This window comes from Scyliorhinus torazame, chromosome 4 (assembly GCF_047496885.1).
Source record: "Scyliorhinus torazame isolate Kashiwa2021f chromosome 4, sScyTor2.1, whole genome shotgun sequence".
Lineage (NCBI taxonomy): Eukaryota > Metazoa > Chordata > Chondrichthyes > Carcharhiniformes > Scyliorhinidae > Scyliorhinus > Scyliorhinus torazame.
Window position 1 is genome coordinate 284,123,269 of NC_092710.1, and position 21,932 is coordinate 284,145,200.

A 21,932-nucleotide genomic window follows, 5' to 3' on the forward strand; every position below is an offset into this window, starting at 1 on the left:
AACATAGGCAAGTCTAGGAAAGAGGACCTGTTTAGAGATTATAAAGAGCTAGGATTCAAATTAAAAAACAAGTCCTCAAGGGTCATAATCTCCAGATTATTGCCCGAGCCACGTGCAAATTGGCATAGGGAGGCAAGAATAAGGGAAGTTAACACGTGGCTGAAAGAGTGGTGTGGGAAAGAGGGTTTCCTCTTCATGGGACACTGACATCAGTTTTGGGACATGGTGGACCTATACCGTTGGGATGGTCTCCACCTGAACCGAGCTGGGACCAGTGTTCTGGCGAAAAGAGTAAATAGGGTGGTCAATAGGACTTTAAACTAGAGATTGGGGGGGAAGGGAAAGTCAGGGAACCAAGAGGTGAAGTAATCAGTGGGAAGCGTAGCTGCTTAGGAATACAAAAAAGCACGAAAAGACAGACTCAGGAGAGGTTACGATAGTCCAGATCTCACAAAATATGACACAGTGGAAAGGCTCAATAAACCAAGGTCCACCACACTAAGAAAACAAAAAGGGACGGTCAATAGAGGATTCAAGGTGCTATATTTAAATGCGCGCAGTGTACGGAACAAGGTAGATGAGCTTGTGGCCCAGATTGTGACTGACAGGTATGATGTGGCCGGCATCACTGAGACGTGGTTGCAGGGGGTTCAGGACTGGCATTTAAACATCCAGGGATTCACAACCTATCGAAAAGACAGAGAGGTAGGCAGAGGGGGCGGGGTTGCCTTGTTAATTAGGAATGAAATTAAATCAATAGCACTAAACGACATAGGGTCAGATGATGTGGAGTCTGTGTGGATAGAGTTGAGGAACCACAAAGGCAAAAAAAACCATAATGGGAGTTATGTACAGGCCTCCTAACAGTGGTCAGGAGCAGGGGCACAAAATGCACCACGAAATAGAAAGTGCATGTCAGAAAGGCGTCACAGTGATCATTGGGGACTTCAATATGCAGGTGGACTGGGTAAATAATGTTGCCAGTGGACCCAAAAAAAGGGAATTCATTAAATGTTTACAGGAGGGCTTTTTGGAACAGCTTGTGATGGAGCCCACGAGGGAACAGGCCATTCTGGACTTAGTGTTATGTAATGAGCCAGACTTGATTAAAGATCTTAAAGTAAGGGAACACTTACGAGGCAGTGATCATAATATGGTAGAATTCAATCTCCAATTTGAAAGAAAGATGTAAAGGTGTTACAGTTAAATAAAGGTAACTACAGTGTCATGAGGGAGGAACTGACGAAAATCGACTGGGAGCAGAGCCTAGTGGGAAAGACAGTAGAACAGCAATGGCAGGAGTTTCTGGGAGTATTTGAGGACACAGTACAGAGGTTCATCCCAAAGAAAAGAAAGGTTATCAGAGAGGGTATTAGTCAGCCATGGCTGACAAAGGAAGTTAGGAAATGCATCAAAGCAAAAGAGAAACCTTTAATGAGGCAAAGAGTAGTGGGAAGTCAGAAGATTGGGAAGGCTACAAAAACAAACAGAGGATAACAAAGAGAGAAATAAGGAAGGAGAGGATCAAATATGAAGGTAGGCTAGCCAGTAACATTAGGAATTATAGTAAAAGTTTCTTTAAATACATTAAAAACAAACGGGAGGCAAAAGTAGACATTGGACCGCTCCAAAATGACGCTGGTAATCTCGTGATGGGAGACAAGGAAATAGCTGAGGAACTAAATAAGTACTTTGCGTTAGTCTTCACAGTAGAAGACATGAGTAATATCCCAACAATTCAGGAGAATCAGGGGGCAGAGTTGACTATGGTAGCCATCACAAAGGAGAAAGTGCTAGAGAAACTAAGAGGTCTAAAAATTGATAAATCTCCTGGCCCAGATGGGCTACATCCTAGATTTCTAAAGGCGATAGCTGAAGAAATAGTGGACGCGTTAGTTATGATCTTTCAAAAGTCACTGGAGTCAGGGAAAGTCCCAGAGGATTGGAAAATCGCTGTTGTAACCCCCCTGTTCAAGAAGGGAACAAGAAAAATGATGGAAAATTATAGGCCAATTAGCCTAACCTCGGTTGTTGGCAAGATTCTAGAATCCATCGTTAAGGATGAGATTTCTAAATTCTTGGAAGTGCAGGGTCGGATTAGGACAAGTCAGCATGGATTTAGTAAAGGGAGGTCATGCCTGACAAACCTGTTAGAGTTCTTTGAAGAGATAACAAATAGGTTAAACCAAGGAGAGCCAATGGATGTTATCTATCTTGACTTCCAAAAGGCCTTTGATAAGGTGCCTCACGGGAGACTGCTGAGTAAAATAAGGGCCCATGGTATTCGAGGCAAGGTACATGGATTCACGATTGGCTGTCAGGCAGAAGGCAGAGAGTTGGGATAAAAGGTTCTTTTTCGGAATGGCAACCGGTGACGAGTGGTGTCCCGCAGGGTTCAGTGTTGGGGCCACAGCTGTTCTCTTTATATATTAATGATCTAGATGACGGGACTGGGGGCATTCTGGCTAAGTTTGCTGATGATACAAAGATAGATGGAGGGGCAGGTAGTATTGAGGAGGTGGGGAGGCTGCAGAAAGATTTAGATAGTTTAGGAGAGTGATCCAAGAAATGGCTGATGAAATTCAATGGGGGTAAGTGCGAGGTCTTGCACTTTGGAAAAAAGAATAGAGGCATGGACTATTTTCTAAACGGTGACAAAATTCATGATGCTGAAGTGCAAAGGGACTTGGGAGTCCTAGTCCAGGATTCTCTAAATGTAAACTTGCAGGTTGAGTCTGTAATTAAGAAAGCAAATGCAATGTTGTCATTTATCTCAAGAGGCTTGGAATATAAAAGCAGGGATGTACTTCTGAAGCTTTATAAAGCACTAGTTAGGCCCCATTTAAAATACTGTGAGCAATTTTGGGCCCTACACCTCAGGAAGGACATACTGGCACTGGAGCGGGTCCAGCGGAGATTCACACGGATGATCCCAGGAATGGTAGGCCTAACATACGATGAACGTCTGAGGATCCTGGGATTATATTCATTGGCGTTTAAGAGGTTGAGGGAAGATCTAATAGAAACTTACAAGATAATGAATGGCTTAGATAGGGTGGATGTAGTGAAGTTGTTTCCATTAGCAGGGGAGACTAGGACCCGTGGGCATAGCCTTAGAATAAAAGGGAGTCACTTTAGAACAAAGATGACGAGAAATTTCTTCAGCCAGAGAGTGGTGGGTCTGTGGAATTCATTGCCACAGAGGGCGGTGGAGGCCGGGACACTGAGTGTCTTTAAGACAGAAGTTGATAAATTCTTGATTTTTCGAGGAATTAAGGGTTATGGAGAGAGAGCGGGTAAATGGAGTTGAAATCAGCCATGATTGAATGGTGGAATGGTCTCGATGGGCCGAATGGCCTTACCTCCGCTCCTATATCTTATGGTCTTATGGTCTTCATGAGACGCATTGAATATGCAACATACAACAGCTGCAGATGGCACAGCAGCACAGCTGCACAGATGGCACAGCTGCAGATGGCACAGCAACAGGTGACACAGCGACAGGTGGCACAGCAGATGGTCCCTGTATTACATATGCAACATACAACAGCTGCAAATAGCATAGCAGCAATCCTCAGGGGGAACCTGCTCCAGAGAGGGCCCCTGGAACCTGCATGCAGACTGCCGAGCTATCTGAGGGCAGTCCATCATTGAGTCGAGAGCTAGGATTGCTCCTCAGCCACTCAGTCAAGGAGACAATTGGGAGGGTCCAGGAGATGTGGCAGAGGGAAGATCCCCACAGTTCAGCGATGACCCCCTCTCGTTTCTCCTTCAGCCTGGGATATGCAGAAGCTTCTCTTTGAAATGGACGTCAAGGAGAGACTTTCCTTCCTTCCTGACCAAAGAAGCAACAGTTGTGGGGGAGGGGGTCAGGTGGGCTCAGACCTTCCCTTTATACTCCAATCCCAGGTTTAATGTTGCAAAAGGCTCATTGAGCACCTCTGCTCTGCCAGGATGAGTCTTATACCGCCCTCTGTGCTGGGTCTTGCAATTGCGATACAGTGCACCACATGGGGAGGGAGTTACAATTTACTGGCAGTGTGGAGCCCCAATGCGAGCTGCTGCAAGATGCAATAGCCGCACCTTAATGACAGCCATACCTGTACCTTGGTCAGCCTCCACCATACATCCATTGAGCATTACGATCTGGAGAAGTTCAGAAGCCCCAATCATGGGCTTCAGGAATCCACCAGCATATGAGTTGTGCTCGTTTCTGTCTCCCTACAGGAGAAACAGACCCACAGCGACAGAGAGAGGTCCATGACTGGTGGGACAGTGCCCAACATTGAAGGCAGAGGAGGAAACCGTAGAACTGGGTGGAGTGCAGGACAGCTGTGCGATACTGGAGTGGAAATCTGAGAGAGTGTTCACCAGTGGACATAAAGACATCCGCAGCAGGAATGATTGGGAGGAGGAGTTGCAAAGCACTAACGCCCTCATTATTTTGAAGCTTTCCACATTGGACAAGAACAGGAAGCTGCTGAAACAGGGGGCCTGCAATCCACCTCTGAGGAGGAAGGAGAGGGATCCTCGGAGGGTGCAGTGTCACATCATTCCCCCTGTGCCCTCTGCCAAAACAGTGAGTGCATGTTTGTGATTAAAGTCAGGGTCACAAGGCAGGGCACATCACAGATGTGTCGGAGCAACAGATGGAGGCTGTGACAGTTGAGGTCACTGATAGATGGAGAACTGTGGGAGACCAAACCCCTGGTGAGCCTACCGTTAGTTTTCTGCTATCAGCCACAAGCAACCCGCTGGAGTTGTAGTGAGAAAGGAGGAACAGCTCAGAGATGCTGAAGGTGATCACAGGCCTGAATACCATCCCCTTTTCCATGAACTCTGTGCAGGAGTGGCAAGACAAGAGGGGGTGATTAAGCTCGAGTCACCTGCCTGTGCTCCTCCATTTGCAGTACATAGGGATGTGCTGGCATACCTTGCAAGGGAGGAGGACCGACAGCCTTTCACATCTGGTGGTTCCTCTCTCAAGGTGCTCTGATTGGACAGTGGTTCTTCAGCCCCTTTACCAGTGACACTAGCTTTTCCAAGCACAGCAACAGAGAAGGACCTTGAACCCATTCAGCAGACCCTCAGCATTCCAGGGTCCGCTAGGCGTCAGACAGCGAGAGGAGGCTGCCAAGGTTAATGTTATTGCAAGCCAGGAGGCATTCAAGTCATCAGCCTGCCTCCAATTCAACTGCCAGATTAGCAGTGGTATGATGTATGTATGTTTAAGTATGTTAATAGATGAACCAGATACTTACAGGCATTTGAACTTGGCACATGTTAAGGATTGATTGTGTGGGTCCAATAAATGTATGCCACATTTTCTGATGCGAGTTCCCAATGTAGAGGTAGGCTTTCTATGGTTATTTCCTTAAATGTATTGGTGTACTGGATGCTATGTGATGGTGTGCCATGAAGGAGGTTATATCTGTGCAAAGTGGGAGTGAGGGTGGTATTGAAAGAGAATCATGGTTGAAGGTAGTGGGTATGCATTAGATTTATTCAAGGTTCCCTTGGGCATCTCTAAGTGGCTCTTGCCTTCTCTATAGGTGGTGCCTCATCCTGCTGTCCTGCCTGCTCTGCTCTGTCCTCCATATCTTTCCTATCAGATGAGGACTGATGCTGAATTATGTCCCTTTCCTTCCATTTCAGCTATAGCTTATGTAAAGCACAACAAATGATGATATGAGAGGTCTTTCTGGGCTGTGCTGCAAAGTATCACTGAATCAGTCCAGGCAATGGAATTGTATCTTTCGGAGCCAGCGGCATGTTCAATTGTTGCTCGGGTCGACAACAATCATTGCCACAATCCTTGGCTGGACTGTGAGGGCTCCTCAACATCGCTGTAGCCATGTCCTAAGTCACAAGGATCCATCACTGAAGGCGCATGGTGGCGGGAGAGGAGGATGGGGATGTGATGTGGGCAGCTGGACCAACTGTGGCAGCTGGAAATGTTGAAGCACATACACGTTGTATCTACTTTCAGGGCAGCAAGCACAACTTTGCAGGATTTGCTTTTGGTAGTCACAGATGAGTTGATAATTGATTGGGTGGAACAACAGTGTGAAAGTTTGGTTCGACCACATGGAGAGGACATTTTAGAGACTGGACACTGCACCTTCGAACAAATATATTCACCTTGGAAAGAGTGGAACATGGATTCACCAGAATTCACCATTCTCCATGGGTCAGAATTTAAAGATAGGTTACATACTTGAAATATAGAAGGCTTAGGCTGATTTAATTCAGGATTTTTAAAGGAATAGATTAGGTAGATGAGAATAAATGTTATTTGCTGGTGGTGGAGTCTGTAGGGCAACAACCAGAACAACCTGGACGGGATGCTCCAGTCCGCTAGCCGTGTTTTCCGGTGCGCCCCAGCCGCCAGCGGGATTCTCCATTACCGCAGCCGGCCAATGAGGTTTCCCATTATGGCCACCTCACGCTGTCGGGAACCCAGTGAGTGTGGGTACACTGCCGGCGGCCCAGAGGATTCCACCAATGGAGAATTCTGCTGTCTGTGTTTAAATCTTCCTGTAACATAATGAGAAGTCCCAAGATAGTTCACAGGAGTGTTACGCAGCACGGTAGCACTGTGGATAGCACAATTGCTTCACAGCTCCAGGGTCCCAGGTTCGATTCTGGCTTGGGTTACTGTCTGTGCGGAGTCTGCACATCCTCCCCGTGTCTGCGTGGGTTTCCTCCGGGTGCTCCGGTTTCCTCCCACAGTCCAAAGATCTGCAGGTTAGGTGGATTGGCCATGATAAATTGCCCTTAGTGTCCAAAATTGCCCTTGGTGTTGGGTGGGGTTACTGGGTTATGGGGATAGGGTGAAGGTGTTGACCTTGGGTAGGGTGCTCTATCCAAGAGCCGGTGCAGACTCGATGGGCCGAATGGCCTCCTTCTGCACTGTAAATTCTATGATAATCTATGTAAATTCTATGATAATCTATGTGACACACTGAGTCGCATAATGGCAGATAAGTAGATTCAAGGAGCATGTTAAAGGAAGAAATAGAGGTAGGGAGATGGGGAGATTTCGGGAGGGAACCCCAATGCACAGGGCCTAAGCAGCTGAAGGCATAACTACCTATGATGGAGCGAATAAAATCTGGAGTGCTCAAGATGCCAAAAATTGGGAGTCCAAATATCTCAAAGGGCTGTGAGGCTGGCGGGCAATGTAGAGATAGGGAGAGACAAGGCCACAAAGGGATTTGAATACAAGATCACAAAAGCAGAGGGTAGCAAGAGTAGACCTTATGGCCCTTTGAGCCTGCTCCGCCACTTAGTAACATCAAGGCTGATCTTCAACTCCACTGTCCTGCCTGTTTCCCATATCACTGGATTTCCTGAGAGATGAAAAATCTGCCTATCCCAGCCTTAAATCTAGCCACTAATGGAACATCTGCAACACTTTGGGGTAGAAGATCCCAAACGTTCACAACCCTTAACATAGATGAGAGTTTTAATATGAGGCAGGACTCTATGGTTTGAATGTCTATACCTGTTGCCATGTTTCTAATAGTTATGAATGGCAAATGCCAATCGGCTGTCCTCGTACAGCCAATCTGATTGTAGCAGATACAACGTCAACACCAGAGACCTCACCACAACACAGGGTAAGATAGTAGTACCTAACCTCATTCTGCAGCAAAAAGTGTCAAGAACGCCTTGAAATGCCCACTAAACATATTCCATGCCTCTGGCTATGGCCAGGAGAGGACGTGTCAGTTAGGTGATAAGGTTCAGAATTTGGCTTGGCATTAAGGGCAGCATGGAGCACAGTGGTTAGCACAGTTGCTTCACAGCTCCAGGGTCCCAGGTTCGAATCCCAGCTTGGGTCACTCTCTGTGTGGAGTTTGCACATTCTCCCCGTGTCTGCACGGGTTTCCTCTGAGTGCCCTGGTTTCCTCTCACAGTCCAAAGATGTGCAGGTTAGGTGGATTGGCCATGATAAATTGCCCTTAGTGTCTAAAAAAGGTTAGGTGGGGTTACTGGGTTACGGGAATGGGGTGGAGGTGTGGGCGTAGGTGGGATTCTCTTTCCAGTGTCCGGTGCGGACTCGAGGGGCCGAATGGCCTCCTTCTGCACTGTAAATTCTATGATCCTAATGCTGGCATGACACCTCAAATTGAATTTATTAATGAGATTCTTGTCTGCTTTTGAGGGGGGGGGGGCGGGGTTTGCTAAGTCATGGAATCCTGAAAATCCTCCTGACAATCGAGCAACTAATGGAGCTGATGAAAACTAGGCAGGATCAATTTGTTAAGACCTTCCAACAACTACGACCAGCTTGTTTTCAGAAAAACTGTGTGGTAAGGAGGCAAAGGTTTGGAGTGTGCATTTGACACAACAGAGAGCAGAGGAGATTCCCTCCTCCAGATAGCCATTGGTTATGTCCAGGCTGCGACAGAGCTGCCCAGGGAATGGAATGATTTTGTCCTCACATTAAAGCTTACCTTTTGCAGTGCGTGTTTCACCAAAGAGTCCCAGAAAGATAAGCACAGACCCGAAGGAGTTTACCACCTTTCGTCAGCAAAATAATGAGGCCAAGAAGAAGGACATGGGGCGAGATTCTCCGACCCCACCCCCCGCCGGGTCGGAGAATCGCCGGGGGCTTGCGTGAATCCTGCCCCCGCCGGTTGCCGAATTCTCCGGCACCGGAGATTCGGCTGGGGCGGGAATCGCGCAGCGCCGGTTGGCGGCACCCCCCCCCCCCCCGCGATTCTCTGGCCCGGATGGACCGAAGTCCCGCTGCTAAAATGCCTGTCCCGCCAGCGTGGATCAAACCACCTCTCTTACCGGCGGCGCGGGCGGGCTCCAGGGTCCTGGGGGTTGCGCGGGGCGATCTGGCCCCGGGGGGTGCCCCCACGGTGGCCTGGCCCGCGATCGGGGCCCACCGATCCGCGGGCGGGCCTGTGCCATAGGGGCACTCGTTTCCTTCCGCCTTCGCCACAGTCACCACCATGGCGGAGGCGGAAGAGACTCCCTCCACGGCGCATGCGCGGGGATGCCGTGAGCATCCGCTAACGCTCCCGCGAATGCGCCGCCCGGAGATGTCATTTCCGCGCCAGCTGGCCGGGCACTTCCGCCAGCTGGCGGGGAGGAAATCAGTCCGGCACGGGCCTAGCCCCTCAAGGTTAGGGCTCGGCCCCCCAAGATGCGGAGGATTCCGCACCTTTGGGGCCGCGCGATGCCCGACTGATTTGCGCCGTTTTTGGCGCCGGTCGGCGGACATCGCGCCGATACCGGAGAATTTTGCCCATGCTTAAAGTTTTTAAAACTAATTCATGTCAAAACACCACAGCATTAAAATTCCAGGCAGATATTAGCTCGCATCATTTACACTGCCTGGAGCATCTACTCAAAGTGCACCGCTACAAACATGTCAGTCGCACTTAAACATGCTAATCAATGCATAATGAAATATCATGAGATTATGCGGAGAATAAATCTTCCTCGGGTCAATGCAGGTCTCTGGTAGACATACAGTGCAAGTCTGGAAGATGTTTTTAGAAGGAGAAAAGCACACCATTCAATTGCTTCCCAGCTTACACAGCCACAAATCCTGACTGCGTAGCCCCACTGATTTTGGCACTGCAGGAGCTCAGAGTTAAAAAATAATGTCCCGGTTCCTGCAAAGCATACAGAGCGGTCAGATTGTGTGGTCAGTCGATCCAACACTAACTTTACACCCAACTTGCCATTTTGTATCCGCCGGCCCTGTTAATGGCCTCTCTTAAACAAACATAGGTGTCATGATATTCATGTGAACATCACAGCACATACACACACACATAATGATGGACAGATCAATGGACCAATCAACACACACAACATGACAGCCAATCACGGACAAGAGCATACACAGTACAAAGCAGGGAACACGACACTTCCTGGGCACTCGAGCAGGAGATAACTCAGGGCACAGACTTCATTGCCAGCCACTCAGAGGTTCACCATGTGCTGAATACCAGAGTTAACTATGTTCATAGTTCAATGAAATAAAACTGCGTTGTACCATATGCAACCGTGTTGGTTCGTCTGTGTGTCAGAGCACCCAACAATTCAGTAGGGAACATATGCTCAACGGCACAAGGGAACCACCAGCATCGACCTGCCCCCACTAACACTTTTAAACGGACCACCGTACGATTTCAGATTTTGACTTCTCCTGCTGCAGTTTATGGAAGCACTGGGCGGCATGGTAGCACAGTGGTTAGCACTGTTGCTTCACAGCGCCAGGGTCCCAGGTTCGATTCCCGGCTTGCGTCACATGTCTGTGCGGAGTCTGCACGTTCTTCCCGTGTCTGCATGGGTTTCCTCCGGGTGCTCAGGTTTCGTCCAACAAGTCCTGAAAGACGATCTGTTAGGTAATTTGGACATTCTGAATTTTCCCTCCGTGTACCCGAACAGGCGCCGTAATGTGGCGACTCGGGGTTTTTCACAGTATCTTCATTGCAGTGTTAATGTAAGCCTACTTGTGACAATAATGATTATTATACTGTACACTGCATTTTTTGGAGGAGTTCTTTCAGTCAGTCAGGGGCGGTACTGAAACTTTGAAAAGAGTGCTGTAGGTTTATAATAATGATCTTTATTGTCACAAGTAGGCTTTATTAACACTGCAATGAAGTTACTGTGAAAAGTCCCTAGTCGCCACATTCCGGCGCCTGTTCGGGTACACAGAGGGAGAATTCAGAATGTCCAAACTACCTAATAGCATGTCTTTCAGGACTTGTGAGGAAACCGCACAGACAGTGACCCAAGCTGGGAATCGAACCTGGGACCCTGGTGATGTTAAGCAACAGTGCTAACCACTGTGCTACCGTGCTTACCAAGATTTGAAAGGTCTCTGAACAGGATGCTTACTCTCAAGGTCATGGGCTATAATGCGACAATTGCTCTTGTAGAGCAAAACAGCAAGGAGATCTGGAGCAGAGGCTGCAGAGGGGAGAAGCTGTTTGCACAAAAAAGAAAAGGAGTGCCATCAGAAGGCCAGATCCATTGAAGGTGTTCAGCGTGCCCATCACCTACGTCTACCTCAGCCAGGAGTAGTATCTGCAGTGGGCTGTGTTTCAACAATAAATGGTCACTGAAGTTGCAGAGCAGAGGAAGGAGAACAATGTCAGTGGTCATCAAGATCACTGTCACACTAAATTTCTACTCCTCAGGATTCTTCCAAACTGGAGCAAGCGACAAGGCCGACTTCGCAGCAGGCGATGGCATAGTGGTATTGTCACTGGACTAGTAAACCAGAAACCCAGAGCAATGCTCTGGGGATCCAGGTTCAAATCCCACCATTACAGATGGTGAAATCTGAATTCAATAAAAATCTGGAATTAAATGTCTAATGATGACTATGAAACGACTGTCGATTGTCATAAAATAACATCTGGTTCACTGATGTTCTTTCGGGAAGGAAATCTGCCATCCTTACCTGGTCTGGCCTACATGTGACTGCAGACCCACACAATGTGGTTGAATTTTAACTGCCCCCTCAAGGGCAATTAGGGATGGGCAATAAATGCTGGCACAGCCTGCGACACCCACATCCCATGAGTGAATTTTAAAAATGATCTCAGTTTGCTGATCATTGATGTATAAAGAAGGAACCTAGAAGCCTTGTATGAAAGGAACAGGGGCTTCATTGCCTTCTCTTCAAGCAAAGCGAAGCAGAAAGATCAAGTACATGGCTTTACCGTCATGGTGACGGGATTTCCAATGCTGCAGGCAGCCATCGTGGGAGCCTCTGTGGGTGCCACCCTTCAACGGAAAGTGAGTTAAGACTAGCAAGTGCAAAGTTTGTGTGCGGCTTGCATGGGGTAATCGTGCATCGTGATCCTTCTGCCTGCGAACAGACCTCATCCAATTTTTAGCCCTGTACTTTTAAAATAAAGAAACAAAAACACTGCTTCAGAAGATATTGTGAACTGAATGATCTTAATCGGCTTCATTATTATTACTTGAGTAATCTATCTGACTTAGATTAATTACTGGCACAGTTTAATGAAACCTAGAAGCAGTTGACCCATGCACGTCTTGATGCTCACATAATTATAATTACATCATAAAAGAGATTAAATTGAGGGAAATCAGCCGTAAGCTACAGCTATCATACAAATTATCAATGAACATATATTAACAATGGCATGTGCTCAATGATCAACAATGGTTTACAATGCTTCCAATCTTTTTGCAGAGTACAAATGCATCTCACCCACATTTAATGGCAGGGTACATAAATTCAAAGCATAATTTTGAGACAATCAACTCTATTATTTTTTTGCTACTTGCCGCAAATACAATTCCAAGAGCTTTGATATCTGAAACCAATCACACCAAGCCTGAATCTGAACTCAGCTTCATTTGAACAAAAGTTACTTAAAAATTAAAGGGCTATTCGAAGCAACCCATTGTCTCAACTCATTGTCCACAAACTGAACATTAGTTTAGAAAGCACATTTGAAGTACTAAATGCCCTTTAACTTATTAAAAAATTCAAATCTTTGTCATGTACATAGAACATAGAACGATACAGCGCAGTACAGGCCCTTCGGCCCACGATGTTGCACCGAAACAAAAGCCATCTAACCTACACTATGCCATTATCATCCATATGCTTATCCAATAAACTTTTAAATGCCCTCAATGTTGGCGAGTTCACTACTGTTGCCAGCAGGGCATTCCACGGCCTCACCACTCTTTGCGTAAAGAACCTACCTCTGACCTCTGTCCTATATCTATTACCCCTCAGTTTAAGGCTATGTCCCCTCGTGCTAGCCATTTCCATCCGCGGGAGAAGGCTCTCACTGTCCACCCTATCTAACCCCCTGATCATTTTGTATGCCTCTATTAAGTCTCCTCTTAACCTTCTTCTCTCTAACGAAAACAACCTCAAGTCCATCAGCCTTTCCTCATAAGATTTTCCCTCCATACCAGGCAACATCCTGGTAAATCTCCTCTGCACCCGCTCCAAAGCTTCCATGTCCTTCCTATAATGAGGTGACCAGAACTGTACGCAATACTCCAAATGCGGCCGTACCAGAGTTTTGTACAGCTGCAACATGACCTCATGACTCCGGAACTCAATCCCTCTACCAATAAAGGCCAAAACCCCATAGGCCTTCTTCACAACCCTATCAACCTGGGTGGCAACTTTCAGGGATCTATGTACATGGACACCGAGATCCCTCTGCTCATCCACACTTCCAAGAATTTTACCATTAGCCAAATATTCCGCATTCCTGTTATTCCTTCCAAAGTGAATCACCTCACACTTCTCTACATTAAACTCCATTTGCCACCTCTGCAGCTTATCTATGTCCCTCTGTAACCTGCAACATCCTTCCGCACTGTCGACAACACCACCGACTTTAGTGTCGTCTGCAAATTTACTCACCCACCCTTCAGCGCCCTCCTCTAGGTCATTTATAAAAATGACAAACAGCAACGGCCCCAGAACAGATCCTTGTGGTACGCCACTTGTAACTGAACTCCATTCTGAGCATTTCCCATCAACCACCACCCTCTGTCTTCTTTCAGCTAGCCAATTTCTGATCCACATCTCTAAATCACCCTCAGTCCCCAGCCTCCGTATTTTCTGCAATAGCCTACCGTGGGGAACCTTGTCAAATGCTGTACTGAAATCCATATACACCACATCAACTGCTCTACCCTCGTCTATCTGTTCAGTCACCTTCTCAAAGAACTCGATAAGGTTTGTGAGGCATGACCTACCCTCCAAGACTTTAGCCACAACAGACGTGAGGCTCACCGGTCTATAGTTGCCGGGGTTGTGTCTGCTCTCCTTCTTGAACAAAGTGACCACATTTGCTATCCTCCTGTCCTCTGGCACTATTCCTGGAGCCAACGATGACATAAAAATCAAAGCCAAAGGCTCAGCAATCTCTTCCCTGGCTTCCCAGAGAATCCTAGGATAAATCCCATCAGGCCCCGGGGACTTATCTATTTTCAGCCTGTCCAGAATTGCCAACACCTCTTCCCTACGTACCTCAATGCCATCTATTCTAATAGCCTGGGTCTCAGCATTCTCATCCACAACATTCTCTTTTTCCTGAGTGAATACTGACGAAAAATAGTCATTTAGTATCTCGCCTATCTCTTTAGACTCCACACACAACTTCCCATCCCTGTCCTTGCCTGGCCCTACTCTTACCCTTGTCATTCTTTTATTCCTGACATACCTATAGAAAGGTTTTGGGTTTTCCATGATCCTACCTGCCAAATACTTCTCATGTCCCCTCCTTGCTCGTCTTAGCTCTCTCTTTAGATCCTTCCTCGCTACCTTGTAACTATCAAGCGCCCCAACTTAAACTTCACACCTCATTTTCACATAGGCCTCTTTCTTCCTCTTAACAAGAGATGCCACTTCTTTGGTAAACCACGGTTCCCTCGCTCGACGCCTTCCTCCCTGCCTGACCGGTACGTACTTATCAAGAACACACAGTAGCTGTTCCTTGAACAAACTCCACATATCCAGTGTGCCCAACACTTGCAGCCTACTTCTCCAACCCGCAAGTCATGTCTAATGGCATCATAATTGCCCTTCCCCCAGCTATAACTCTTGCCCTGCGGGGTATACTTATCCCTTTCCATCATTAACGTAAACGTCACCGAATTGTGGTCACTGTCCCCAAAGTGCTCACCTACCTCCAAATCTAACACCTGGCCTGGTTCATTACCCAAAACCAAATCCAAAGTGGCCTCGCCTCTTGTTGGCCTGTCAACATATTGTGTAAGGAGACCCTCCTGCGCACATTGTACAAAAACGACCCATCTAATGTACTCAAACTATATCTTTTCCAGTCAATATTTGGAAAGTTAAAGTCTCCCATAATAACTACCCTGTTACTTTCGCTCTTATCCAGAATCATCTTCGCCATCCTTTCCTCTACATCCCTAGAACTATTTGGAGGCCTATAGAAAACTCCCAACAGTGTGACCTCTCCTTTCCTGTTTCTAACCTCAGCCCATACTATCTCGGAACTATCTAGCATCCTCTCCGCCACCGTAATACTGCTCTTGACTAGCAGCGCCACACCTCCCCCTCTTTTGCCTCCTTCTCTGAGCTTACTAAAACACCTAAAACCCGGAACCTGCAACATCCATTCCTGTCCCTGCTCTATCCATGTCTCCGAAATGGCCACAACATCGAAGTCCCAGGTACCAACCCATGCTGCCAGTTCCCCTACCTTATTTTGTATACTCCTGGCATTGAAGTAGACACACTTCAAACCACCTACCTGCACACTGGCCCCCTCCTGCGAAGTTAAACCTGTGCTCCTGACCTCTATACTCTCAATCTCCCGTACCCTAAAACTACAATCCAGGTTCCCATGCCCCTGCTGCATTAGTTTAAACCCCCCCAAAGAGCACTAACAAATCTCCCCCCCAGGATAATTTGTGCCCCTCAGGTTCAGATGTAGACCATCCTGTCTGTAGAGGTCCCACCTTCCTCAGAAAGAGCCCCAGTTATCCAGAAATCTGAATCCCTCCCGCCTGCACCATCCCTGTAGCCACGTGTTTAATTGCTCTCTCTCCCTATTCCTCATCTCATTATCACGTGGCACGGGCAACAACCCAGAGATAACAACTCTGTTTGTTCTCGTTCTGAGCTTCCATCCCTGAAAGCCTGCCTGACATCCTTGTCCCCTTTCCTACCTATGTCGTTAGTGCCAATGTGGACCATGACTTGGGGATGCTCCCCCTCCCCCTTAAGGACCCGGAAAACACGATCCGAGATATCACGTACCCTTGCACCTGGGTGGCAACATACCAAACGTGAGTCTCTCTCGCTCCCACAAAATCTCCTGTCTGTGCCCCTGACTATCGAGTCCCCAATTACTAATGCTCTGCTCCTCTCCCCCCTTCCCTTCTGAGCAACAGGGACAGACTCCGTGCCAGAGGCCCGTACCCCATGGCTTACCCCTGGTAAGTCCCCCCCCCCCCACGAGTATCCAAAGCGGTATACTTGTTACTCAGGGGAACGACCGCAGGGGATCCCTGCACTGACTGCTTCTTCCCAGTCCCTCTTACAGTTACCCATCTATCTCCAATCTTTGGTGTAACTAATTCCCTGAAGCTGCTATCTATGACCCCCTCTGCATCCCGAATGATCCGAAGTTCATCCAACTCCAGCTCCAGTTCCCTAACTCGGTCTTGGAGGAGCTGGAGATGGCTGCACTTCCTGCAGGTAAAATCAGCAGGGACACTAACGGCATCCCTCACCTCAAACATCCTTCAGGAGGAACATTGCACTCTCTTCCCTGCCATCCCTCTAACTTCCAACCAAGATCTGGTTAATAAATAAATTTTTAAAAATTTAAAATCATTTTTAAAAAAATAATTATATAATATGGCACTTACCTCACATCAATGGGTCTTATTATTAGGTTAGAGGAGGAGGGTGGGTGGGAGACACTACACGTGTAGTGTCTCGGGTTTCCTCTCCACCAGAATGTATTGGTGGGGGGGGGAACCTTCCCAGAAGTCTGCGGGGCGAACTTCCGGTTCCGGGTCGAACTTCCGGTTCCTGCCTTAAAAAAATAAAATAAAAAATAAAACAGAAAAGAAGAACAGAAACGGGACCAGGTAAGTGTTTTAAACTCAAATACTCACCTCCCGGCAGCCCCTGCACGCCGCTCCCGCCGAAATTCTAAGTGCTGCTCCTGCAAGGCAAGTGTTTTAAACTCAAATACTCACCTCCCGGCAGCCCCTACCAAATTACCTGAATTAGATGGCAAACACGGGGTTCATTCAAGGAGGGCAGAAATCATACCTCCATAGTTTGAATATGGAATTGCTTGTGACAAGTCATCGTCAGAAAATTCAGACATTCTTTTAAAGAGAAATAGCTGTTTAAAAAATAGGATCATTAACGATTCTGGGAAACTGGCAAGAGAGAGGGATTAGACATGGTGGCTCAGGCAAAGACACACCAGCGCAGGCATGATAGGCCAAAATCCTGTTGATTCTGTGGCCGTGAAGAGCACATTTCGATATTATAACAGCTGTTTATGGGGGGAGGAGGAGTGCATACATGCCAACCTAAGAAACGCTAATGAATAACTTCAAAACTGATGATGTAGCCTGAGAAAAATAGATGCAATCACAAAAACAACTCACAAAGACCCCTGGGCAAGTGCCTCTGCTGTGTAATTGCACTGTACGTGAAGTGGGCCCTTGCTTTATCACAATTTCGACTGAGGGTATACTCAATGTCCTTTCACTTCTAAAGCAAACTATATTGGCAAAATGTGCAGGCTTTCCTCCATTTCGTGTTGAGAAATTTGGGTCATTGTGGGAATGTATCAGTACTTGTTATTGCTAGATTCAGCTGTTAGATTTCTTTAAAGTTGTTTATATGATAATTGCCATGTCACTATTTAATTTAATTAATTTAATTTTAATTTAATAATCTTTATTGTCACAAGTAGGCTTACATTAACACTGCAATTAAGTTACTGTGAAAAGCTCCTAGTTGCCACATTCCGGCGCCTGTTCAGGTAAACAGAGGGAGAATTCAGAATGTCCAATTCACGTAACAGCACGTCTTTCAGGACTTGTGGGAGGAAACCGGAGCACCCGGAGGAAGCCCACGCAGACACGGGGTAAAGGTGCCGATTCCGCACAGACAGTGACCTATGCGGGAATCGAACCTGAGACCTTGGCTGCAACCCCCAGCTCATGGTTACATTGTTATTATTGCAAACAGGCCGCTTCCGCCAATCCTGGTTCACATTGGTGTTCTTCTCACCCCTCCTTTCTTCCAGTTTCCCCAGGTAAACTTTTCCTGATCCCTCTGCTCATGCTAGCATGTTCCATCTTCACCTTTACATTTCAAGCTGGCATCATTCTCCAGCATTTCTCATGGCGCATTTGGTTCCCTTTCCCTATGTTCTGGCACTCAAATCCCTCCAGACTCTTGCCTGCCCCTTCCTCCGCAACATCTCCAGCTCTGCAATCCTGCAATATCTCTGCACTCCTCCAATTCTGGTCTCTTGTTCTTCCCCAATTTCAATTGCTCCAACATTGGTGGCCTCGCCTTCAGCTATGCAATTCCCTAACTAACTGCTCCCACCATGCCTCTCTCCTTCTTCAATGCTAACTTTTTGATTCAGCCTAAATCCACCTGTCCTAATGTCTTCTTGTGTGTAGTTAGGCATCAAATTTTACCCATTCCTGTGAAGTGATTTGTAATGTTTTTACGAGGTAAAGTTAAAGCTAAAATCACCGTAGTCCCAGATAACCATCAGCTGCTTTCCCCTTTAAGGGAAAAAACTGACTGGTGATGATTTAACCAGAGGACCACCACACCTCAAGCAAGGGCAAGGTTGAGCCTTCATGAATAACCTCAGCAGGCACAGGGATTGAACTCACAGGGCTGGCCTCATTCTGCATCACAAACCAACAGTCTAGCTAACTGAGGTAAACCAGCCGCTGGTGTTTTTACTACCGCAAAGGCAAATGTAACTTGTTTCTATTCTTATACCCCTAAAAGGTAACCGTTCCACCTGTGTAGTTAACAAATGAGGCAAGCAATAGCATCAATCTAAACAAGAAGGTTTATATACACGTATGGAAATCTTTTAATTCAGCAGACTGGGAGAACTAGAAAAGGCAAAAAAGGCCGGAATTCTCTGGCCGTTGGAATTTTCTGTTCCCGCCAGTAGGGCAGCCCCCGCCCACGGGGTTTCATGGCGGTGTGGGCTAGCTTCAATGGAAAATCCAACTGACAAGCGGTGGGAGTAAAGAATTCCACCACCATGAATGCCGCCCTACCGAGAAACGCACGCCTGGGAGACCAGAGAATCTAGCCCAAAGGTACACAAAAATCTAAACCGGTGCCAAAATGAGGAGCGGGAAAACCTCCCGCTGTTCACCTTTCTCCAACACATATAACATATAAATCGGCCCAATAGGAAGCCGATTCTGCAGACTGCAACAAGTTGTTCCCTAATTAGGTTTAACTACAAGGCACTCTAAATGGTAAAAGCTCCATTTGTGTTCATAAGCAATCGCGAGTCAACAAACAACATGATATACAGTGCGAAGAGATAAGAAAAGACATACACAATGCAGTAAAATTACTAGTCCAGCAGAAAAGTGAGAGCTATAAAACCAGCAAAGTGAGTTGTGAGGATGTAGTAGGGAGTGCAAAAAGGAGAAGTACTTTAAATATATTATGAGAAAGAGATGATCATTGTGCCCTTTACTGACAGATGAGGGTGAGGTTATAATAGTCAATAAGGAAATGGCAGACTTGTTAAATTGGTCCATTTTATCCACTTTCACAGTTGAATAAGATAATAAATGAAACTGATATAATGGAACCTAACAGTAAGTCAACTGGATGTATTTATTGGATTTAGTACAAATAACGGTAATAAAGAAAATAGTGAGATTTAAGAAAGATAAATTGTCAGGGTCTGGTGAGTTTCACACTGCGGTATTAAAAGAAGCAAGTGGGGACATTATTAATGAGAATGTTTGAAAAGTTCTCTAGATTTGGGAATTATACCTCTGGATTGGGAAATTACAAATGTCACTGAATTGCTGAAGAATTAGGTGTTGGAGGAACCGTCAGTTGCGGAGAAGTTACTGGCATTGATTCAAGACTTTGACAGAGCACTTAAAAATGTAAGAGGTATCAGAAATGGTCAGCATGGGTTTGTGAAGGGTTGGTCGTACCTAACTAATCCGATTGAATTTTCTGAGTAGGTCATGAAACCTGTGAACAGGGGAGTGCGTATGGATGCTGACAAAGGGGTCGATCATTTAAGACAGAGGTGAGGAGAAATTATTTTGATCCGATGGTTGTGAGTCTTTCGCAGTCTCTTCCTCAAAGGAGGTGAAAAGGAGGTGAATATTTTTAAGGCAGAACTCGATAGATTTTTGATTAACCCAGTGATATTAAATGTTAACGGGAGTAGGCAAGAATGTGGGGTTGAGATTCTGGAACCATAGAACCATAGAAACGTTATGGCACATAAAGTGGCCATTTAATCCATCCAGTTGAATGGTGGAAGAAGCTTGAGGGACTGAATGGCGTACACCTGTTCTTATTACCCTATGAAGCAGGCAACATAAACAAGTAAATTGCTAATTATAACTACAGCATAAATGCCCAACAAGATTGTGACCAACGTTTGAGTGTAGGAGTTGTAATTTGGGTCAATACCTGATGATAAATTATGTAGAAGGTATGCTGCCAGGGGAATAATTATCAGAGAGGAAGCTGACAACAGTGGGGGATTTTGTAAATTTTACATGAATCTCTGTTACATGCTGTTCAATGGCTCATGGTCATTCATTGATATATGCCTTTAGTTTGGTCAGGAAAATAGGAGAGAAGAAACCGACAGGTTAGAGGCAGGGAAGATGTTTTCCCTGGTTAGGGAGTCTAGAACCAAGGGACAGAATTTCAAAGTAAGGGGGAAACCACTGAGGACCGAGATGAGGGGATTGTTTTTGCTACAACTCCCGCGAGACCCACGGGGATGACCTGATTAATCTCCCCGTGAGCCTCGTGGAGTACGAGCCCCCACACTGAGAGGCAGAGGCCCATCAATGGGCTCATTAATTCAGAACCATAAAAGCCGGCCTAGGCAAGAGCTGAGCTGCAGAGTAGTCCCGACTGGGGCTGTTACTTGTAAATATTTTACTTTCAGAAATAGATCATTTTTTGACTCTCCATTTTGAACTCTTCCATGACTACTAAATTGGCGATGAGGGTAAAGCGGAACTTCAATCGACGCTGCTCTTCACGAAGGAATGGGGTTTGCACTATTTTGAAAATTCCGCTCTTTGGCAGACTCGATGCATTCGATGCACATAAGGAGGACTGAATGTACATATGCACTATTTTTTTTAAAGCAAATGCTATGATTGGGGATGACCACCAGACAGTAATTCTTCTGACCAGCTGTGGGCCCCTATTTTCATTGTCATAAAGAGGTTGACATCCCCTGCACTCCCAAACGTTTGAAGAGCTAGTGGCCCTTGTGACAAACCATTACAACCGCAAGCCGTCGGTTATCGTACAATGGTACCGATTTAATACCACCGAGAGAACCCCAGGGGATTCCATTGCCAGGTTTTTAGTGTGATTGTGCAAATTGGCAGAGTTTGTGACTATGGGCCATCCCTATCCAAGATACTATAGGACTGCCTTGTATGCAGAGTAAATAATAGCAATTGCTCGGCCAGCAGAAATTGCTGGCCGAACAATTGCTGTATCTAAAAAATGTAATTGAGATCCCACCTCACGAGAGAGCACAGAGAAGAGAGTTCAGGAACGTCAGGGGCCTTCAGAAATGGAGGTAAACAGCGAATGGTACTCACTAGGACTGGGACCCACAGAATCCCACCCGGGCCCGAATACTGTTGGGACCAGGCCTATTTGGCAAAGGGCTACTACAGCCAGGCAAGACACCTCCCTGGAATCAATGGAGGATGATCCAAAGTGGTGCAGCACTTGTGGCCGATGAAACCATAGGGATAAGAAACCACAGGTCAGCCAGCAAGCCCTCCACCCTACAGGAGGCAGATGCCAGCCCAGAGCCCGGACCCGCCACCGAGAACAACCTGATGACAAGGAGTGTATGAAATTGGATTGCATTGTTGCACCATGGGTCACCTCCATCAGGATTACTGTCCAGGTGAACAGCTACCCGTTAGAGATGGAGTTGGACTTGGGGGCTGCAGTTTCATTAATAGGGAAGCAGATCTTCGAGAGAATTGCAGGACAGCGAGGCAAGGCTAGCGATCTATACGGAAGAACCCCTAGCCATAGGGGGCACGATGATGACCCCAGTTATTTATGGGTAGCAGAGTGACTGGTAGTGGTATAGTGGTGAGCATAGCTGCCTTCCAAACAGTTGACCCGGTTCGAATCCCCACCATCG